Here is a 24,147-nt window from a genome sequence, read left to right as displayed (position 1 = left end):
ACAGCAGTGAATGAAGAAATGGAGGCTCAGAATGGCTAAGATGTTTGTCTAAGGTCACACGGCTAGTAAGCCATAAACATGGGATGCTAACGTGGGTCCCTCTGGCTTCAGGGACAATACTTATTACCACTACAGTTTTGCTGTGGTAGGTATGTGGGTTCTAAGGGACTGTGGAAGGGACTAAGTATGAATAGAAGTGAGGTAGTCTTGGCTGAAAAATGAGGACTCTGGCTGTGGGCGAGGTCCTATGAGAACTCCGGCATGTCCAGTACTCAAGCGACAGTGAAAGAAGACCAAGTGAGAGGAAGGCCCTTAGAGGCTGCTTGTGTATATCCTTAGAACATTAGAGACTTTCCCCTCTCTTTTCCAGAATGCACCATGACATCTGCCATCTTGTTATGCTTTTAAGGATTATGGAGCTGGGAGTAGGAGCATGTGGAGACTCAAGGCAGCCGGAAGCCTCAGTGAATTTTGATATCTTTTTTTTTTTTTTTTTGACCACAATGAGAGGCACGTGGATCTTAGTTCCCAGACCAGGGATTGAATCCATGCTCCCTGTAGTGATAGCATGGATTCGTAACTGCTGGACTGCCAGGCAAGTCTCATTCTGATAGAATTTCGTCTGTCTCTCCAGGGGACAAACCACAGTGTTCACTTAGGTAGACAGATCTGTATTTCTTATGAAGCACCAGGAATTAGGCAACAATTTCTTGCTTAGGCCTGAAAGGTTTTGAAATGGTAATCTGCGCTTTAGGCAGGGCTTGAAGCTACTTGAGGTGGCGAGCCTCCCATCCCTGGAGGGATACAAGCAGAGGCTGCACTGCTTTGTGGAAGGGAGTCTTCTATTGGGTTAGAGAATGAACTGAATGATCTTTGAAGTTCTTTTCAATGCCTGATTCCAAGTTTCTGAGACATTAAGGAGTTGGCTATATTCTGGGCAAAGCAACTGAAATATATGAGTATCTAGAAGACTCTTGAGAGTCCCTTGGACTGCAAGGAAATCCAACCAGTCCATTCTGAAGGAGATCAGCCCTGGGATTTCTTTGGAAGGAATGATGCTAAAGCTGAAACTCCAGTACTTTGGCCACCTCATGTGAAGAGTTGACTCATTGGAAACAACTCTGATGCTGGGAGGGATTGGGGGCAGGAGGAGAAGGGGACGACAGAGGATGAGATGGCTGGATGGCATCACTGACTCGATGGACGTGGGTCTGAGTGGACTCCGGGAGTTGGTGATGGACAGGGAGGCCTGGCGTGCTGCGATTCATGGGGTCGCAAAGAGTTGGACGCGACTGAGCGACTGAACTGAACCTAACTGAACCACTCCCTCTGGGGCTTAACCTCTCAAGAATCATTTGGCAGGGTGTATTTATTTATTTATTTGGGCTTCTCTGGTGGCTTAGATGGTAAAGAATCTGCCTGAAATGCAGGGTTGGTCTGAAGAATTCATAGACAGAGGAGCCTTGCGGGCTATAGTCCACGCGCTCACAAGGAGTCAGACAGGACTGAAGGACTAAGTACACACACACACACACACACACATTTATTTATTTATTACCTTGAATTTCAGTCATTCCTTTTTTTGGTCTAAACTCAGGCACAGAAGTTGGCGTATTCAATTGATGAGGCATGTGATTTGCAGGGATACTACAGTGGAGTGGTTTTGAGGTCAAGTTAAAATCCTGCCATACCATTTGCTGGCAGGGTGACCTTGAGCAACTGACTAAACATTTCTGAACCTCTATTTTCCCATCCGTAAAATGGGGTCAGTAATAGAAACTACTCCATAGTATCGACTTGATGGTTGAACGAGATCTGCCCTGTAAAAGCCTCTTCACAGTGCTTGATATACAAAGTAAGTGCTTCATACATACATAAAATATTATTATTATTTATTCAATAGATATTAACTGAAAACCAGTTAGCTGTCAAACCTAGCAACATGTAGAAAGAAAAAAAGATCCTTCTGCTGTTGCAGAAAACCCTTATCTTCCTACACTAAGGTGGATCAACATGGACAGGAAATTCAAGACAACACATACCTCCTTCCTCTCAATTTTCAAAAAGTCTTCCCACGAGGTCACATTTGGATGAAATCCAAGGCTTGGGTGATGCTTGGACCTTGATTTTTATCAGAATCGGCTTTTCCCAACTAGACTGCACTTGCCGTTGATATAGAATATGGCGTTATTTATTACTTGTTGAATACCCACAGTCTGTTCAGCCCTTTACAAGAGATAAAGAAGATAAGTCCTGGGCCCCCCAGGGGTTTGCGATTCAAGTTCCTCAGTCTCAAAGTGCACCAGCTCAGAAGGACTTTGGATGCCCTCGGCACATTGACTCTGAAGTCATTTATTCCTCCCATAAAGAAGATGATTAAGTGAGAGGCTGAGCTTGGATCTTTGCAGAGTTCTTCTAGATAGAAAAACGCAGTAACAGCAGATGCTATTAAAAATTAATTTAAAAAAACCCCTCTTTTTAAACTCAAAACCCTGGAAGAGGAAGTCATCACAAATCATGGAACAGAGGTGGTTTTGATTTCCTGTCCTCCTTTATAAGTCTCCAACTTTTTTTTTCAAGTCTCCAACTTTAAAACTTTACCATCCAGACTGTTTACCATGTGGAGGAGGGGAAGGGAGGATGACAGTTTTTTTAAAGGTGGAGAAAGAAATACAAATGGATGCTGTTTTGCCTGGAAGTTTGGCACATTTATGGACATTCTTTCGGTTCCAGCAAAATATGCCAAGATCCTATTAAATTAAACCCTGGTTCTCTCACTGTGGTCCTTGCTCAGTGAAATCATGAACTTACGTCCATAAAATACCATGAGTTCATCACTGTTGTTTCCAGAAGGGAGCCCAATTCCCATGGACCCAATGAAAGAAGAGTCTGGATGTTTGGTAGCAAGGTAGTGAACTTGCTCCCATGTTGGTCGATTCTGTCCAGAGTTGCAGGGAACTTACACAGATGTGAAACGTGAAGAGGTTTGTCTGAAATGGGAGCTTCTTATCGTGATGTTGCTCCAGTCCCTCATCCCAGAGAGAAACTTAGGAATTACTCTGGACTCTTAATCGTTCAGTTTTCCTCCATCAATCACATCATGGCACTCTACATTCCAGGTAGCTCTCTAATCCAGTCTGCTTACACCCTGGTCCAGGCCACCATCGTCTTTTTCTTTTTTTGGGTGAGGGGTGGTTGAAGGACTTTTATTTATTATTGAAGTATAGTTGATTTATAATGTTTTAGGTGCATAGCAAAGTGATTCAGTTATATATATATATATACACATATATAACTTTCCAGATCATTTTCCATTATAGACTATTACAAGAAATTGAATCTAGTTTCCTCTGCTATACAGTAGGTCTCTGTTTATTTGTTTTATATATAGTAGTGTTCATTGGAAGGACTGATGCTGATGCTGAAGCTCCAATACTTTGGCCACCTGATGCAAAGAGCCAACTCACTAGAAAAGACCCTAATGCTGGGAAAGATTGAGGGCAGAAGGAGAAGGGGCTGACAGAGGATGAGATGGTTGGCTGGCATCACAGACTCAATGGATATGAGTTTGAGCAAACTCTGGGAGACAGTGAAGGACAGGGAAGCCTGGCGTGCTGCAGTCCATGGAGTCGCAAAGAGTCAGACACGACTGAATGAGTGAACAGCAACAACATATATGTCTATCTGTTAATCCCCAATTCCCAACTTATCTCCCACCTTCCCCTTTTGGCAACCATAAATGTGTCTTCTATGTCTGCATCATTGTCTTTTATCTAGAAGACAGACAATTTCCTAACTAGCCTTCTTTTCTTGCTGCTTTGTTTAGATTCTCTCTCTCCCTTTTTTTTCATTCATTCTGTCTTTAAAAAAAAAGTATTATTTGTTTATTTGGCTGAGCTGGATCTTAGGTGTGGCACTGGGGATCTGTAGTTGTGGCTTTCAGACTCAGTTGTGACATGCAGGATCTTAGTTCCCCAACCAGAGATTGAACCCATGCCCTCTGCATTGGGAGTACAGAATCTTAACCACTGGACCACCGGGGAAATCCCTCTCTGACCCTCTGAACACAAAGTTAGGATTAGGGTTAGTTGATACGTAAGTGGAAATGTTTGTGATGCCTTGGGAAGACTAAGAAAGTTGACAACTGCTAACCATACTGTTTTGTTCCCCGCCTTACCCCTCCATCAACCCAACTCCCTCATTTCTGCACCTGTAATCTAGTCAAGGCTATGGTTTATCCTGTGGTCATGTATGGATGTGAGAGTTGGACTGTGAAGAAGGCTGAGCGCTGAAGAATTGATGCTTTTGAACTGTGGTGTTGGAGAAGACTCTTGAGAGTCCCTTGGACTGCAAGGAGATCCAACCAGTCCATTCTGAAGGAGATCAGCCCTGGGATTTCTTTGGAAGGAATGATGCTAAAGCTGAAACTCCAGTACTTTGGCCACCTCATGCGAAGAGTTGACTCATTGGAAAAGACTCTGATGCTGGGAGGGATTGAGGGCAAGAGGAGAAGGGGATGACAGAGGATGAGATGGCTGGATGGCATCACTGACTCGATGGACGTGAGTTTGGGTGAATTCTGGGAGTTGGTGATGGACAGGGAGGCCTGGCGTGCTGCGATTCATGGGGTCGCAAAGAGTCGGACACGACTGAGCGACTGAACTGAACTGAATCTGGAATGTTTATGTGATGGCTAGAGCTCCAGCAGCTCCTTTAAACCATGAGATAACTTGGAAATGGAGGACAAAGAGAGAAGGAGCATGTCTCTGCCTCCCTGAAATTTTGATGGAATTGCCATGTTTCCCTGATTGCCCACTTCAGGGATTCTTTGATGAGAAGAAAAAGTAAAATCTTAAATGTTTAAGTGACCGTAGTTGGGCTTAAATACCTAGCTAATATACTTTGACATCTTATTTCCTTTGACTTATCTCTCTTTCTATCCCCCAACGTGGACCTCTTGTTTTGGAAAGACCAATCTAAGCACATCCTTTTGTGATAATTTTCCCAGACTTTCATCTTGGTCTGATGCTGTATCTGAGCTCTGATGTTGCAGTGCACCTGTGCCCAAGATTTATTTTCATTTCCTTAATCTGACTTAATTTTTCAGTTTGACACCTGCCTTCTATCTTTCTTCTGGAACACACTTAGAGCTTGGAGAAAGGAGTATTGATACTATTTTTAGAATGGGAACCAAATTCCCTTCTTTTTGACCTTTATCTGTTCATTTATCTGCGAGAAGCTTATTAACTTCCATTGTGTGCTAGGAACTGTGCCAAGCACAGTCCTCCAGGGGCTTGTATTCTAATACCCTGAACAACATTACAATCATTTCTTTTGCTTAAAAATTTCTAATTATTGACATATCATCTAGCGATCATCAACTTTCTGTCTGTCTATCCATCTGTCTATTAAGACACTACATGTAGTAAAAGGGAGGTTTCAAACTAGAAATATATTTTAAACCAAAAACATAAATGACAAGATGATTTAGGCAGAGGTTGGCAAACTAGGTCCCATGACCTGGGTTCAGCCCCACCACCTGTCTTTGTAAGTCTTGAGAACTAAGAATGCTTTTTATGGGTTTCAGTGGTTGAAAATTGTTTTTGAAACAGCAAGAGCAAAAGAAGGTTAATATTTTGCAGCACATGAAATTTATATGAAATTTAAATTGCCGTGTTATTAATGAAGTTTTATTGAGATACAGTCACATTTATTCATTTTAGGTATTGTCCTTGGCTGCTTTTGCACTGCAATGGCAGAGCTGAGTAGTCGTGACAAAGACCACAGGACCCATGAAGATGAAAATATTTACTCTCTGACCCTTTACAGGAAAATTTTGCTGGCCCCTGATTTAATGGAATCCCTTCCTGTCAAATTATGTGAGAAAATAATCACAGGATTTGGCAAAGTCACTAAGATGCCTGGTGATCTGTTGTTAGGGATTTTCATAGTAAGTTTTCCTCTCATCCTTTGATTTTCCGCTTCCAACTTAAAACTTCCTAAGAAGCAATTCGGTGAGACCATGGTTCCTAGAACATTCACCTGGAAAAATTGAAGAGACCTTCAAGGTGAGATATAATTCTCTCCAGGGTTGGGGAGGAGAAATGGCTGCAGGGACTCAAGGACTTACCGGCTTTCATCTTCTTTTCCTATAACCCAGGTTGCTCAAGCAAATCTTTGGATTCACCAAGGTTGATGAGTTCACCAACAATGGGAATATCTGATTGCTCAGTTCTAGGAGTGGGCCACAGAGGAAAGCCAGCCCTTGGTCAGCACAGCATGTACAGGCTCCTAGGGCAGCCTCAGAGGCTAAGTGTTGCAAGCACACTAGATATTTGCAAAGTCAAAGTCCCCAATCCTAGCTTTGTTCCAAAGGAACTCGGTGTTTTTTCACTGTAATTGAAGTTGATTCGTTTTATATTTACCATCTAAGGTCAGGGAGACCTGGATTCGACATCAATCCATCTGCTCTTCCCCTAAGTGTTTCTAATCCCTCCTCCATGGTGTAAATGGTTGATGATTTCTTCATCCTTTTCTCTTCCCAATTTTGTTCCTGTCACTGGGCCAACTCAGAGTAAACCTTCCCTAAGCATATGACATTCTTATTCGTCAGGTCTGCCCCTGGGTGAAATCAGCCAGTTTCTTTCATTTTTAATTGCTGTCATTATTTTGGTAACATTGTGCACTAGTAGAATCTATCACCTAGCATTTTTTTTTTTCCCTTGAAGAATGGCATTGCCTCGAATCTAGTAAAACCAATGAATGGTTGGTACCCATCTCAGTTAATTAGTTTTCTTGGAACAATCTGTGTATGTCAAAGAAGGGAGAGAGCTGGGTACGGGATACTTTGAGAGGATGGTGGAGTGTGACACGTTTGCATTGTATTATTTATTACAATGGGAGTTCTGAGCTTTCCTGGTGGCTCAGTGTTAAAGAATCCACCTGCCAATGCAGAAGACTGGGGTTCGATCCTCGGTCCAGGAAGATCCCACATGCCAAGGAGCCACTAAGCCCATGCACCACAACTATTGAGCCTGTGCTCTAGAGCTGGAGAGCCACAACTACTGAAGCCTGAGCGCCTAGAGCCCATGCTCTGCAGCAAGAGAAGCCACCGCAATAAGAAGCCTGCACACTGCAACTAGAGTAGCCCCTACTCTGCACAACTGGAGAAAGCCCACAACTAGGGAAAGCCCACAAAACTGTAAAGACCCAGTACTGCCAAAATTAATTTTTTTTTAAATGGGGTTCTGATCCCAGGGTTAAGCAATGTTACACAATGTATGAATTCATTCTCTGTATAAAAGTTGAAATGAACAGAAAAATATTGAGTAAAATTTGCTATTTCTTTAATTCCCACCCCTGCCTCTTCTCCACCCTTAATGTAAAGACAAGAACATTTGGGTGTATATTTTTGAGCTCCTGTTTCTGTGATGGATTTTTTTCTTTGTGGGTTGCTTCTTAGTTTGGGCTGTGATAAACAACACTGCTACAGACATGTTCATAAATATGTAAGTAGTTTTGCAGGACAGATTCTTAGAAATAAAAATGCTGAGTCCAAAAAACGTGTATTTCATATTTTGATAGAGAACTGCCAATTTGCTTTCTAGCAAGACATTCCTAATTTAAACACCTGATTCATTTTGCTGTACAGTAGAAGTTAACACCACATTGTAAGGCAACTATCAGTTCAGTTCAGTTGCTCAGTCATGTCCGACTCTTTGCGACCCCATGAATTGCAGCACGCCAGGTCTCTCTCTCCATCATCAACTCCCGGAGTTCACCCAAACTTATGTGCTTCGAATTGGTGATGCCATCCAGCCATCTCACCCTCTGTCGTCCCCTTCTCCCCCTGCCTCCAATCCCTCCCAGCATCAGGGTCTTTTCCAGTGAGTCAACTCTTGGCATGAGGTGGCCAAAGTATTGGAGTTTCAGCCTCAGCATCAGTCCTTCCAATGAACACCCAGGACTGGTCTCCTTTAGGATGGACTGGTTGAATCTTCTTGCAGTCCAAGGGTCTTGGAAGAGTCTTCTCCAGCACCACAGTTCAAAAGCATCAATTTTTCAGCGCTCAGCTTTCTTCACAGTCCAACTCTCACATCCATACATGACCACTGGAAAAACCATAGACTTTACTAGACAGACCTTTGTTGGCAAAGTAATATCTCTGCTTTTTAATATGCTATCTAGGTTGGTCATAACTTTCCTTCCAAGGAGTAAGCGTCTTTTAATTTCATGGCTGCAATCACCATCTGCAGTGATTTTGGAGCCCCCCAAAATAAAGTCTGACACTGTTTCCACTGTTTCCCCATCTATCTGCCATGAAGTAATGGGACCAGATGCCATGATCTTTGTTTTCTGAATGTTGAGTTTTAAGCCAACTTTTTCACTCTCCTCTTTCACTTTCATCGAGAGGCTTTTTAGTTCTTCTTCACTTTCTGCCATAAGGGTGGTGTCATCTGCATATCTGAGGTTATTGATATTTCTCCCGGCAATCTTGATTCCAGCTTGTGCTTCTTCCAGCCCAGCGTTTCTCATGATGTACTCTGCATAGAAGTTAAATAAGCAGGGTGACAATATACAGCAACTATACTCCAATAAAAATTCATTAAACATTTTTTACCCTTTATACACAGAGAGATAGCTCATTATTTTTTTAAATTTATTGAAATACAATTAATGTGCAGTAAAACATCCTTTGTAGAATACATTTTGATGACTTCAACCTGAATCCATCACAGAAATCAAGAAATAGAACATTTCCATTGCCTCATAATGTTCCTTTGTGTTATTTTGTAATCAATTCCCTTCTCCCATCTCCAGCCCCCTGGTAACCCCTGATCTGTTTTCAGTCCATTTAGATTGGACTTTTCCAGTGGGTCCTATAAGTGGAAATTATTTTACATAATTTTTGGTGTCTGGCTCTTACCGCTTAATAGAATGAATGCTCTTGAGATTCATCCATGTTTTGGTATATGTCAGTGGTTTGTTCCTTTTTATTGCTGTGTAGTATTCCATTGTATGGATATACCATAATTTGTTTAGTCATTCCTCAATTGATGGGTACTTGGGTTCTTTCAATTTTTTGCGCTATCATAAACGATTATTTTAAGCCTGGTGGACACAACTGGAGCGACTTAGCCAGCAGCAGCTGCAGCATGTTAAAATATTCATTTATAGGTCACATTTTTAGGTGTGAAAATGTTTTAATTTCTCTTGGGTAAATACTTAGGAATGGAATATTACTAGTATGAAAGTGAAAATGTCAGTCACTCAGTTGTGTCCAGCTCTTTGCGACCTTATGGCCTGTAGCCTGCCAGATTCCTCTGTCCATGGAATTCTCCATGCAAGAATACTGGAGTGGGTTGCCATGTCCTCCTCCAGGGCATCTTCCCCACCCAGGGATTGAACCCAAGTATCCTGCATTGCAGGCATTGGAAAATGGTTACATTTATAGTAAGTGGTGAACTATTTTCTAAATTGGCTGTACCATTTTGCATCCTCATTGTATTAGTTTATTGAGCTGCCATGACAAAGTACCACAGACTGGGTGGCTTAAGCAACAGAAATTTATTGTTTCACAATTCTGGAGGCTAGAATCCAAGTTCAAGATCAAGGTGCTGGCAGGGTTGGTTTTTGCCCAGGCCTGCTTTCTCCATGGCTTGTAGGCTGTCTTCTCCCTATCACTTGACATGATCTTCCCTCTGTGTTTGTTCATGTCCTAATCTCTTCTTATAAGGATAGCAATCATATTGGATTAGCCCCCATCCTAATGACCTCATTTCAATTCACTTATTTTTTTTTTTAATATTTATTTATTTGGCTTCGCTGGGTCTTACTTGTGGCATGTGTGATTTTCTGTCTTTCTTGCAGCTTGCAGTATCTTTTTAGCTATGGCATGTAAATACTTAGTTGAGGCATGTGGGATCTAGTTCCCTGACCAGGGGTTGAATCTGGGGCCCCTGCATTGGGAGTAAAGAGCCTTAACCACTGAATCACCAGGGAAGTCCCAATTCAGTCACCTTTTTAAAGAACCTATCTCCAAATACCCTCACACTCTGAGTTGCTGAGAGTTAGAACTTGAACATATGAATTTCGGGGGACATAACTTAGTGCACAAGACTCATCAAAAGGTATGAAGGCTTCAGTCATTCCACATCCTCATCAGCACTTGGGCTCATCAGTCTTTTACATTTTTGTCATTCTGGTAGTATGTAGAACACATGGTTGTTTTCATGGGCCAAGTTTCTTTTTAAGCAAAGAAAAGCCCCGGGACTTCCCTGGCTATCCAGGGGTTAGGACTCCGTGCTTTCACTGCAGGGAGCAAGGGTTCGATCCCTGGTTGGGGAACTAAAATCCAGCATGCTGCATGGCTCAGCCAAAAGAAGAAAAAACCACCTCAGTTCTGTGGCTGAGTAGATCAGGGTCATCATGGTAACCAACCAATATGCCAGCCATTCCAAAAGACTGTGTCACGGTTTAGCGTCCAAGAAAGTATGGATGGCTTAGGGCAAAACTTTGACCACTCTTTGCAAATGACCTTTGTCTGACTGATGTTGTGAGGTATTCAGAGATTTTGAAAGTCAAGAGGAATTGTGAAAACTCTTGAAGTCAGGTGCAGCCAGCATTTGGCAGAGGCCAATGGTTTCAGTTTTCTCAAGATAACCCTGCAATGGGAGATATGGCTAATGGGACACTCTAGAAAAACAGAACTAAATAAAATGAAGGACAGATTTATGACACAAATAAGCTGCTCTTTTGGTAGAGTGGGGCAAGGTAATTTATCAACTTATTGGATTGATTATGATCAAAGTTGCTTAACTTGATACAAATGTCATTCAAGATGAAATTGGATATTTTCCTGGGACACAGGGCTTCAAACAAGCAGAATGAATTGATAAGTGACATGCTTCTTAATAATTACACTCTCAAGTGATGGAAGATATAAGTACAGATATAGATATAATTCAGCCTATCTACCTATTACCTCTAAGTGTATGGATATATGTAGATATATATTTACCTATAGATAGATGGATATCTTTTGTAATATAATCTATTCTGTTTGCGTAAATGGTTCCATTTCAGATTCAATGCACAATAATATTCATCCATTTTTTCATCTTCTTGTTTTCCTCTCTCTGATCTATGCCTACACCCAAGCCCACAAAAGCACCTCTGATAGATGGAGAGTGATATTACGATTGATTGGTCTGCCCCTGCCGGTGCATCCGTGTTTGGTCATGAGTGCGGAGGCTGCAAGGGGGCCGGGGAATAGAATGACTCGGCCTACAAGACAGCTCCTCTTTGATGAACAATCAGACACAGATGTCAATAACAATTAGATTGTCTGTAAACTCCAGTCACTTAGGGCTCCCGAAGCCTGTCCACAGGGCCTGGATTGAAACCCTCAGCCTTGTGAACTCCAAATCAGGTTTGGCATTGGGAATGAAAAGCCATCAGCAGTAATAGTATTACGAAGCTGTTGGTCGAAGAAGTACAGTGGGCTTGGAATGGTGCTCGGGCTCTTGCACGTTGCAGGGCAAAGAATGAGCCATGGAAGCAACGAGATGAGAGGGCAGGCAAGATGGGGGCTGGCGGCACCGAGGGGCACCTGGGAATGAATGGGCACTTTGCTTATAAGCATGGACTTCATTGCAGCAGTATCCTGAGTGTGCGTCCTGGCTTTGCCACTTGTAACTTGTGTGATCTTGGACCAATGCTGTCACCGCCTCAGTTTTGTCATCATGAAATAGGGATGTCACGGGACCTAAAACCTAATATCATAAGAGGTATTATCTTATAGGGTGGTTGTAATAAGTAATCATCCTAATGAATTACTATTATCGGCAGAGCCGCAGGTGGTCAATAAAGTTAGCTTTTGAGTGTCTGACATGGGCCTGTTTCATGTGTCATGGGTCATTTAATCTCCACCACTGCCCATTCTGAAGTGGAGCAGATAGAATCATAGATGTCAAGCACTTAATCCAGTGCCTGGCATTGAATAAATTATGATTATCTTTATAAAACATCTCCCTTGGGTGGTGCAGGGGACACTCAGGAAGGTGAAAACCAGGAAGTATTGCCCAGAATATGAGAGTCTCATTTTCTCAGTCCCTGCTGAAGGGCCCATCTTTCAAGCAAGAGGGAGAGAGAAACGGAGTGTCACCGGAAGGAAGATGTTCTTCTTTAATATCTGCTTCCTCAGGGTCTCAGCCACGTGAATCAGGTGCTGCATGTTTGAGGGAGAAAACTTGGGAGTGGGGAGAGCAGGAAGAAGTGGAATTCCAAGGACAAGCCCCCGATCCCTCTTGAAGGAAGAGATGGGAAGATGGAAAGAACCCTCCCAGTCCCTCTGACTTGAGTTTCGATTGCAGAGCCATGGATTCTCCTCTGGTATTTGCACAGTAGGAAGCATTCCTAGCTGATCCAGGTAGAGGCTGACCTTGAATGATTTTAATTCCAGTGGCAAGTTTGCTTATTTTTTCTAGCTTGCTCTGCTTTTTCTCTAAGCTCATTTCCTGGTCTATCTCTTCCATCACTTCCTCCCCTGTTTTTTCCCAACTCAAACATTCTACACCCTTTAGATTGACCTGCTGACCCATCACATCAACAAAGAATGTGGATTCTGAGAAGACAGGCTTTGGTTCAAAATCTGACTGTGTTGCTGGTTGTCTATGTGAAGTGGGACTAGTGGCTTTGCCTTGCTCAGCCTGAGTTTTCTCATCTGTCAAAAGGCAGAAATTGTGCATTTCTCTTAGGGTTGTGGAGCTCTTGTGGGCTTATCTTATGGTCACCTACCGCTGTGTAACAAACTGCCCTGAACCTGAGTGGCTTGAAAGAGGGAGTTAGCCAAGGACCTGCTGCACAGAGCAGGGAACTCTGCTCAATGTTATGTGGCAGCCTAGATGCGAGGGAAGTTTGGGGAAGAATGGATGCATGGATATATATGACTGAGTCCCTTTGCTCTCCACCCGAAACTATCACAACATTGTTAATTGGTTATGTGAAATGAAAGTTGCTCTGTCGTGTCTGACTCTTTGTGACCCCATGGATTACACAGCCCATGGGATTCTCCAGACCAGAATACTGAAGTGGGTAGCCATTTCCTTCTCCAGGGGATCTTCCCAACCCAGGGATCGGAACCAGGTCTCCCGCATTACAGGCGGATTCTTTACCTGCTGAGCCACCTGGCTAGGCTAATATAAAATGAAATGTTAAAAAAAGCTTATCTGATAAAAGAAAAAAGAGGGAGTTATATTGATCTTCTAATAAATCTACAACTTGGGTCCAGCTCAATGGGGACAACCTCTATGCTCCACTTGGTAACAGGTGGAATGTTGGATGCTGTAATCAGCTGCAGGCTTGTCCGTTCTTGTGTCTAGTGACTGGCCAGGCCTCTGTTAGACCAGACAGCCAGAGCATCTATGCATGGCATCTTCCTGTGGCTACTTGGCCTCCTTACAAGATGGTGCTTAGGCTCTAAGGATGAGCATGCCCCAAGAGAGAGAAGACCAAGTGGAAGAAATACTTATTTCCTTTTATGATCTGACTTGGCTGCCGCAGAGGGTCACTGCTTCTAATTCCTGCTCATGGGGAAGTAAAGACATTTTCCCTCAGTTTCAGGGGGAACAGAAAGACTCCATTGGCTGACGGGGGAGTGGCAAAATTCTGGAAAGGCATTAGGAACTGGCAATATGCCGTGGTCTTTTTTTGTGGAAATCCAGTGTGCCACAGTTAATATACATACAACTCTTTAATAGGAGCTGGCACATGGGAAGTCGATGTTATCTCAAGTTCAAGCTCTTTCTACAATCTGAAATTGTAGGATCCCGGAGGGCTGAGACCTCATCATTCTCTGTTACCCTGAACTGGGCAAGACCTGGAGGGGATATTTGGCAAGTGTTGGTTGAATGATCAATGAACAATTTTCAATAGTTCAGTTGAGTGGCTCTTAAAACTGGCCCTTGATCAAAATCACCGAGGAGCTAGGTTCAGATTATCCCCAAGCTCTGCACTTTACCTACTGAATCAGACTCTCTGAAGCTGGAGTTTGGGGATGAGTGCTTTTTAATGACCTTTTCCAGCGGTTCCCATGTAGCCAGTGTGAGAACCAGCATTTCTAAACCATACGCTTAACTCAGGAGAATCTGATATTCCTACTAGGAAAGAAAATGTTAGTCATCCAGTCGTGTACCACTCTTTGCAACCCCATGGACTGTAGCCCACCAGGCTCCTCTGTCCATGGGATTCTCTAAGAATACTGGAGTGGGTTGCCATTCCCTTCTCAGGGGATCTTCCTGACCTAGGGATCAAACCTTGGTCTCCCATACTGCAGGCAGATTCTTTACAATCTGAGCCACCAGAGAAGCCCACTAGGAAAGAGCTGACCCATTTTATAGATGGACAAACTGAGACTCAGGAGGTGAAAGGACTTGCCCAAAGGAACATAGTGAATTAGACTACCTTCTGAGAAGCAGCAGTGCAAGAACTCTAGGCACTGTGGTTAGTCGGTGAAGGTAATATTTTTTGACCAGAGTTTTGGTGGTAGTGGGGAGAAAGCTTTAGCGGTTCTTTAAGTGGGCAATTCTCACATTTGGTTTTTCGCTTGCTTACCTCCCTTTGATTCTTTTGCCACATTAGAGTAGCATATGCAGTTAACTCACATCCTATTTTTCTTTATTAAATAGACTCACTTTTAAAAAAATACCATTTTTAATTTTTATTATTATGTATTCAGCTACACTGGATCTTGGTTGTGTCACACAGTATCTTTGTTGCATTGTACAAGATCTTTTGATGGGTCACACAGATTCTCTAGCGTGCCCTGTGGGCTCAGCAGTTGTGGCTCTGCAGCATGTGGGGTCTTAGTTCACTGACCAGGGATCAAACCTGTGTCTCCTGCATTGACAGGTGGATTCTGTACCACTGAGCCACCAGGAAAGCCCTAATTTTTTTTTTTAATTAAAAAATTTTTTTGGCTGTGCCATGCAGCATGTGGGATCTTAGTTCTCCAACTAGGGATCAAACCCACACCTCCTGCATTGAGAACACGAAGACTTAACCACTGGACCATCAGGGAAGTCCCAGGATTTGCTGCTTTAAATAAGACTAATCAGCCAGTCCAGTCCAGGTTCCTGGTGCAAAGGACATGGGGAATCTGCTCCCCACCATCATTCAAGGGGCACCCAGGACTCCAAAGCCTGGATGCGAAGTCCAGGGTCTTCATGGATTCAAGAAAACACAGGGACCTTGCTGAGCCTGTAGCCCAGGAATCCTGAACCCAGGCGAGCCAAAAAACATGTTCTAGAAACAGTTTTCTTGGATCAGGAGGAATGGAAGAGACGAAATGTTTTCCAAAGTGGAATTGAGAGTGATGCGCTTCTCTGGTGATGAGTTCTGTGTGGTTCATACTCACGTATGGAGATGAATATTTTCCTTCCATTGTCATGGAAGAGGGAGGAGTATAGAGAACTAAAAGAACAGAAGGGGGTTGTGGGGGGCAGGGGAGATAGGATGGATCAAAAAAAAGCAAAAAATGTTACTGCGGATTTATAGAATCCTGGAAATAGTTTAAGCATCCTTTCTGGCCTGGCTGCTGCTGTATTACCTTCAGGTGGTTGCCAATATCTGTGAAAAACTCGTGCTCTTGGCTTGGGGGCTCAGAATACTGGGCGTACGTAGTGCTGAGAGAAGATGTCAAGGGACCTGTATGTTCTTTGGATTTTGTGTTATAGAACATCGGCAGCAATTTCAGAAGTGTTGCTGTTTCAACCGGGTTGGTATTTCACACCAATTTTTTTTTTTTTTTTAAATAGAGTCAGCTGAGCCCAGAGCATCGAAATACCCCTGGAAGGGCCAGCTATCCCTCCAAAAAGCCATGAGGTCGGCAGCAATTGTGTCTGCTGCTTGAAAGGGAACCAGTTCAAGCCGTTTTCAATTCACCGTGGAGAGTCTGTAGGAAAATCACGTTTTGTTGTAAAGGACACTAGCTCTCACAAAAAATCTTGTCTTCAAATATTTTTGCTGTGCTCCAAGTGTTGAACAAGTAAATTTGGAAAACTGCCATTGCACAAAAAGTCAAGCTAAACTGCCCAATGGGGAGGGAGTAGGATACATTTTTATAAAGAATGCCATCCAGGGACTTTTTCCCTGCTGGTCCCGGGGCTGGGGCTCTGAGCTCCCAATGCAGGGGGCCCCGGGTTTGATCCCAGGTCAGGGGACTAGATCCCACATGCCACAACTAAGAGTTTGCGTGCCGCAGCTAAAGATCCCACATGCTGCAACTAAGACCCAGTGCAGCCAAATAGATAAATATTTAAAAAAAAAAAAAAAAAAAAAAAGAGCACCATCCACTCTCTGCCACAGATGGGACAGCAGTCTGGAGTCTCAGCACCATTCCAGGTATTTCGGAGAGGTTATTTAATTCTTCTCAACAACAGGAGATAGGCATGTTATTTCCCATTTATAGAGGCTAAAACTGAGATTCTGATGGATGAAGGGATGTCCCCTAATTGAACAACTTGGAGGTGCTGACATTGAGATTTGAATCCATGCTGGTTTGATCCTTGAACCTTGTGATGAAGCAGGGACATTTTCATATTCTTATAAGACATATTGCTCTCATTCATGAACGTATTCCTTTGACAAATATTTATTGAGCACTTACTGTATACCTGGCATTGTCTTAGGCACTCTTGATGCAAAAGTGAGCGAACCCAAATGCAGGTGGTAGAACCCTTTGCTTTTCTTCCATCCATTCCCATCGACAGTGCTCTACAAAATTCACTTGGAAGCAGGCTCCTTTTCTGCTTTCCTCTGGGGTAGCTGTTGTGCACTGGGCTTTAGTTGTGTGTTGATTTAGTTGCTTCTTTTCATCAAATGTTGAACTCTAAGAAAATGAAGGGCTATATCCCAGAATTTTGGAAAAGGCATCTCCCCAGCTCCAAGTAAACATGGGGCTCTGGACCTAGCATCATCATATTCCACCCTCAGCCACAGTGATTGGTCCAGGCAGGAGCATGTGACTCAGACTCGGCCAATCAAATGGCTTCCCTAGGATTTTTACAAGGGAACTGATAGGAAAGACTATGTTTGTTTTGTTTACTCAGGTGTGGCTATAATTCCAGCTTCGTGGTGGGAGCTGGCTTTGAAAAAGAGTGGAGACAGAGGACTGCAGGGTCTGAGTCCTTGATTCTGGGCATCCCTAGAGCCTATTTCCTGCCTGCCTTTTTCTGTAGTTCAACAGGAGAATTATTATCTCTCTACTTCCCTACTTTGATGAATGTCAATTGGAGTTGATTTTCTGTCACTTACACCCAGAGTCCTCATGAGTGTATCCTGAGTAATTATCATGACAAATAGGTGGAAAATAACTAGATACTGTGCTAAGGCCATTTATATCAGCAAGTGTGGGACTCAGCTCAGACAGGTGGGCAGGGGTAGTGGCGCTGCTAGGGGGATTGAATATCACAGTGGGTGAAAGTCTGGGCTTTTAGAGACTAAAGGTCTTAGGTTTAAATACAGGCTGCAGTTCCAGACTAGCTGGATAACACTGGGCAAGTTACTTAACATTTCTGAGCTCATGATTGTGAATCTGGTCAGCAATGGAAAGGGCCCTGCAAGATGATATATGTCTGAGTCAAAATACCTGGAGCTGGAAAGTATCTAAAAGACCCCTGCACTCTCCTTTGTGCTGGAAACTTGCCCCCATCATCTTTTACTTCACATTCATCAGCAACGCTGGTTGAAAGTCCCCTCTGTTTGTAAGGCACTGGGGAATAGCATCAAATAAAATAGACAACACCCCGGCTCTTTTGAAGCTTACACTTATACCTTATGAGTAACACTGCCTTGAGGCAGGAGGCATTCTGGGTGCTGTGGGTGCATTTGGGAGGGACCTGAGAGTTCCAGAAAGGCTACCAAGGGAAAGTGATATGTAAGCGGAAATGTGGACAAAACGTGTAGAAATAGGCTAGGTAAGCAGGGAACTGAGGGGAAAAGCATGCTGCTGGTGGAGAAGCCGGCACAGGCAAAGGCTTAGAAGTGAGCCTCAGTGGGGCTTCTTTCAGGAAAGCGATGGTGCATTGAGCATGGCTGGGGTATGAAGCAGGCGGGGTTGGAAATGGGGCTGGAGAAGAACGTAGGGAAGATAATGCTGAGTTTGGGGTCTTATGTTAAGATGTTAGGACTTTATCTTTAGGGCCTTGGGGACCCTTAGAAGAGCTTATGCAAGAACCTTCCAGGTGTCCTCTGGAGGTCAGAGCAGAGGGCAAATCAGGACTAGAATCCTGGATCCAAGATGGAAAATTCTTAGGACTTCCCTGGTGGCCCAGTGATTAAGAATCTGCCTTGCAGTGTGGGTCCGATGCCTGGGTTGGGGGACTAAGACCCCACATGAGCCCGTGCCTGCAACTGCTGAGCCCGAATGCCACAACTACAGCCCCAGAGCCCCAAGTCTCTGTGCTGCAACTACGACCCAACACAGAGAAATAAATTTAAAAAAAAAAGATGGAAAAATTTTGAAGAGTCTAGCCTCCCATTTTCCAGATGGACAAACTGAGTTCCCAAGAGGCTGGTGAGCAGAGGGGCTGGAACCAGAGTCCAGGTCTCTGGATCTCAAACCAGTGCTTTCTTCTGCCCCTGGAGTTCCTCCCCTCCAAGCGTGAACCTGGGCCAAATCCGGCCCCCTCGTAGCTCTTCTGAACTCAAGAAATCTTCCATTCCTCACGTACACACAGCCATGCTGTCTCAGGAAGCTCGCAATAAATTTTTTTTTTTTTCAGGCAACGCCTTGCTCCCATCCCTGCAAAACAATGTATTTATTATTGCTAAGCCTTTTCCATCTTTGAGGAGAAAATGCATACCACATGACTCCCCAAAGCTGAGCTGTCCCGGTTTACAAATACAGTACGTTAATAGCTTTGTAAACATTTATTCGGGATGACAGCTGAGGGAAACATGTGGCATTAATTAGAAGGCTCAGCAGCTCAGCCTATTAAGAGGGAGTTTAAATCTGAATTAGCTGGCTTTGCTGGGACGAGAGGCTCTGGGGAACAAAACTTCGCTCTAATGTGTTCTGACTCCGTGGACGTTGGGGTGTGTCGAGGTCCACGGGAGTCTCTTAGGGAGGAAGCCTGTGTCATGGCAAGATGGTCTCGGAGTCATGGGGCTGCAAAACGATCAGGGTTAGCCTCCCCAACGGTCTGCCCTACTGGGTCATGAAACTCGCCATGGCTTCAGAGGATGCGAGTATGCCCGTGCAGGAGACATAAGAGATGTGGGTTTGATCCCTGGGTTGGGAAGATCCCCTGAAGGAGGAAATGGCAACCCACTCCGGTATTCTTGCCTGGAGAATCCCATGGACAGAGGAGCTTGGTGGGCTACAGTCCCTGGGGTTGCAGAGTCGGACATGACTTAGCAACTGAGCATGCAGGTTCTGTACAGAGTTCTCCCATCAGAGCATCCTGATTGTCTCTGCCTCGTGGTATCCACGAGCCTCCTCAATAAACTGGGTGCTCAGGGAGCCCAGAAGCTGGCCCTATTTCCCACTTCCTCCTTGTCCAGCAAGGCTTGGTTTAAAGTAGATGCTGGAAGGGGTGATTTCATCTCAGCCTCAAGTTCATCAAAGGTTGCAAATTTTAATGTTTGAGATTATCCCCAATGGTTGTATATCTGCACATAGAAGTGTCCTGAGAACATTGAAAGGAGGTGACATTTGTCGCATGACTCTGAACTTATGTCCTATGCTTGGAACATATCTCTTGTTGATATATGAACATCCTTTTATTATTTATTTTTTAAATAAATCTTTCAATTGGGCTATTCATGAATAGTCCAATGACATTGTTTTGTTGCACCTGGAATGGTGTTCAATATGTTCATTTGTTACATGCATTAAGCATTAACTCACATCCTGGTTTGTGTGTGATACTGTTTTGACTTTTCTTCATCTGTGAATGTTCCCAAGAGCTTCTAAATACAGAAGGGACCCAGGTCTGCTGTGAACTCTTAGAATCTGGATGGTGCTCTGTGACTGTATGTTGAGTGCATCTATGGAAGAAGGAATGACCTCGGGAAGTTGTGTGTCTTCTCTGGGGCTCAGTTTTCTCATCTGTAAAATGGGACAGTAGACATGGAAGGAGGGCTGGGTAGTCAAGGGCTGAGGATGCAGTGAGTTGACTCACAGCATGCTACACAGTTCTGGTTTCTTTCTTTCTTCTTCTTTTATTTTTTTGCAGTCTTTAGTTTCTTTTGTTTATTTATTTGGCTGTGCTGGGTCTTAGTTGAGGCACATGGATCTTTAGTTGTGGCATGTGGGATCTAGTTCCCTGACCAAGGATCAAACCTGGGCCTCCTGCATTGGGAGCTCGGAGTTTAACCACTGGACCACCAGGGAAGTCCTTACACAGCTCAGGCTTCTGTTCTGTTGGCTCTGGCCTCTGGCCCCTCTACCCTGATGCCATCACCTTTGTGCCCCCGGCTCACCCCTTCCTGGTTGAGCCAGGCTCCCATCCTCCCAAAACTGCAAGCAAAGCCTCACCTGGTATCTGACTTGGCTGGATGACCCAGAAGCTGATCTGATCCTCTTTCGTTTTGGCTTCATCTCCAAGCCACAACCTTCTCCCTCTCTTCTCCACTCACTGCACAGGCCCTGGAAGTTCAAAGACTTGGTGGTTTTCAAAGATTTTTTTTTTCCTTCTAGGAAACGAGATTGATAACACAAACAGTGTCTGTTTTACAGACACTCTGGAAGTGGCCCTGGATGAAGTGGGGGTCAGGAGATTTCCTCTCCCTCTCTGGATTCTGGGATGTTGTAGAGCCTTGATGTTATTCGTATTCTCATTTAATGGATAGAGAACCAGTGATGTGAGAGGGGCAGTGCCTGGCCGGGCTGAGAAGTGGCAGAGCTGGGGCTAGAACATGGCTCTTTTCACTGCATCTTGTCTAAGAGTGCAAGAGTTTAGAAGAGCCAAGAAGTAACTCTGGTAGGGATCATGGGAGATATATATATAGGTAGACAGAAGGGAAGAGTAGGTGGCCAGGAGTTAGACTTTCTGGATTCCCATCTTGCCCTCAGCACTTAGAAACCACGTGCCTGGGCAAGTTCAGTCACCACGCATGGCTGGTGGCTACCATATTGGATCACTTGGCTATTGAACACAGGCTGGAATCTAGGGGTACCTGGTTTACAATTGTAGCTCTGTTGCTCGTTTGCTGTGAAATTTGGACAGGTTACTTAATTTCTCTAAAGCTCAGTATCTTTATCTGTAGAGTGAGACTGAAATCGAAGTCACAGCACCTGTTCAGATCATAGTTCCTGGAGCCACCAAGCTCCCCGCCTCTGAGACAAGGTCTACAACAGACCACATCAGGAAGATGGTGAAGCCTTCCAGAGACTCTTCAGGCGTTTTCTGACAATTTCCCTGAGCACTCACCCCGTCCTTGGGTCAAGGTAAAGAGGGGGCTCGCTTGGATTCTTTGTTGTTGGTTCTCTGCCGTGTGGACCACACGTGGTTTTGTTCGGTCCTTGGAGTGTGCCGTTTCCTGTTGGCTGGCTGACTGCGTGGAGGGTGAGGCAGGGGATGGGGGGTTTGGGAGGGAAGAGATGGGTGCAGAGGCAGCCCAGCCTCCCCGGCTGTCCATCTAATAACAAAGGCCAGGTTCTGGGCCTCTCTTGGCCTTTCAGGTGTAGATGATAAACAGTAGCTAAACGTAAGGGCAGAGAAGCCAGTGAATGGAGAACAAGGCTAACCCCCGCCAGGGAAATAACCGAGACTAGTGGGCTGTAGGGTCTGAGCGGCTGCCTTTATAAACCTCCCTGGCCTTTTCCTTGCCTTTCCCCCCGGCCCACCCTCTTTGTTTTCTTCCCATCCCCCCCGCCCCTCTAATGTAGGAAAGAGGAGGTTGCTTTATTTATTCTGAGTGTTTAGGCATTTCTGTGGGTCCTCGTTGTAAGCACTTCACAGTCTCCTCTACCCCGACACTCTCCAGCATCCCATGGATCCCTGCAGATAAGAGTTATGATTTACAAGTCTTCAATCTTTCCCCAAAGAAAACAGGGATGTTTCTCAGAGTTTGGAAGATCTCCCAGGTTTGCCAGACTCACAGTGAAGTGGGCATCTCAGAGCAGTGCAGGGAGTGGGAAGCTTGGAGATGTCTCTCCAGAGCTGACTTGGACCACAATCCACCCATCACACCTTCCTGCTGACTCTGCAGCAGGTATGGGAAAATGACCTTGAGAAAAAAAAAACAAAAACGAGAAAGCAAAGGAAAAGGGCTACTTCTAGACGAGTGCTCTTTCTAGATGGTTCTTGGGTTGGTAAAATGGCAGAATTCAGTTTTCCTTCCATTTTCTGCGCCTGGGCCTAGCTTTTCCAAGTACGTCCACAGCAGATTCGTATGTTGGCTCTGCTTTCCCAGCTCCTTGATGCTAAAGAGGAAGGGTTGGGTATTCCCTGGTGGTCCAGTGGTTAAGGCACCAAGTTTTCACTGCTGAGGGCCCTGATTCGATATCTGGTCAGGAACCTAAGATCCTACAAGCCATGCATGTATACATGCTAAGTCACTTCAGTCATGTCTGACTCTCTGCAACCCTGTGGACTGTAGCCCATCAGGCTCCTCTGTCCATGGGGATCCTCCAGGCAAGAATACTAGAGTGGGTTGTCAGGCCCTCGTCCAGGGAATCTTTCTGACCCAGGGATCAAACCCACAGCTCTTATGTCTCCTGCATTGGCAGGTGGGTTCTATAGCATGGCCAAAAAAAAAAAAAAAAGAAAAGAAAAAAAAAAGGGACTTCCCTGGAAGTCCAGTGGTTAAGACTTTGTCTTCCAATGCAGGTGGTGTGAGTTTGATCTCTAGCTGGGGAGCCAAGATCCCACTTGCCTTGCAGCCAAGAAAAACCAGATCATAAAACAGAAGCAATATTGTAACAAATTCAACAATGACTTTAAAAATGGTCTATCATGGGTAGAGGAGCCTGGTGGGCTGCAGTCCATGGGGTCGCGAAGAGTCAGACACGACTGAGCGACTTGACTTTGACTTTTCACTTTCATGCATCGGAGAAGGAAATGGCAACCCACTCCAGTGTTCTTGCCTGGAGAATCCCAGGGACGGGGGAGCCTGGTGGGCTGCCGTCTCTGGGGTCGCACAGAGTCGGACACCACTGAAGCGACTTAGCAGCAGCAGCAACATATCAAAAAAATCTTTAAAAACAAACGAAAAGGAATAAAGAGGAAGGGTCATGTTGAAGAGAATGTTTGAAGCATACAGGAGAGCAGATAATTTCATAGGACATGGACCAGACAAGCGGAGGTCCTGACTTGAGTTCAGATTCTGCTGCTGACCACAGTGTGACCAGGGTCGAAGATATCACCGCATTCCTGGCCTCCACTTCTTCATCTCTAAACTGGTAAAAGAGTATTTCTCCTACGTGGAAAGATTTTCAAGGAAATCTTTCTTGGAAAGAAAAGACTCCATCTTTATTTAGTAATATCGAACCCTGTGTGTTTGTAGATGATGCAGGCCTTACCTCAGTTGTCTTTCCTCTGTAATTTAGGAACTTTGAGGTTCTCCTTTGTAGTAGGATGTAAAGACCAAAAGTAATGGCCGTGTAAAGTACTCTTGGTTAAAAGATGGTAGGAGAGATGTGGAAAGTGTTGTGAACAATCACAGCTCAGACCATGTTCATGGCCAGGTTCCTAGCTGGGTTCATGGCCGGGTTGATAGCTGGGTTCATAGCCAGGTTCACGGTCAAGTTCATGGCCTCATTCTGCAGTTTGCCTTCAAGTCCTATTCTTTAAAAGAAGAAATCATTATTGGAGCTGCCAAATCAATATTAAAACCAGTGACTTATGAAAGGACCTGGCAGTCAGAACAGGGAATCTTTTTGCACCTCTTAATTTTGCAGAAGGAAGGAGGCATCTGATCCGGGGCTGGTCTTTCAGCCCCAGAGACGGAAAAAGAGTTTTCCCCAGTCATCCAGTCTCATTTCTCTGAGATGATTCACATTGGAAATATTCCAAGGAGGAGGAAGGATCAGAAACTTTAGTTCCCCATCTTCTATGTGGGAAAAGATGCCCACATGATTGAGTGAAATAAGATGAACTTTCAGAAAATAAGAACTTTCAGAAATCCAGTGATGCTCAGTAA

General features: G+C 44.3%; 1 long non-coding RNA gene across 3 annotated transcripts in view; it reads left to right on the top strand.

Moving 5' to 3' along the window:
- LOC133228883 (uncharacterized) overlaps nucleotides 1–24,147 on the top strand; it is a 155,990-nt gene that overhangs the window by 88,387 nt on the left and 43,456 nt on the right. For all 3 annotated transcript variants that reach the window (XR_009730404.1, XR_009730403.1, XR_009730402.1), the window contains exon 5: nucleotides 21,271–21,451. This is a non-coding gene — a long non-coding RNA (uncharacterized LOC133228883). The remainder of the gene's footprint in view (nucleotides 1–21,270; nucleotides 21,452–24,147) is intronic.

The sequence above is a fragment of the Bos javanicus genome, chromosome 17 (genome assembly GCF_032452875.1).
Source record: "Bos javanicus breed banteng chromosome 17, ARS-OSU_banteng_1.0, whole genome shotgun sequence".
NCBI lineage: Eukaryota > Metazoa > Chordata > Mammalia > Artiodactyla > Bovidae > Bos > Bos javanicus.
The sequence above is the reverse complement of the archived record's forward strand: the minus strand, read 5'-3'. Positions and strand labels throughout refer to the sequence as shown.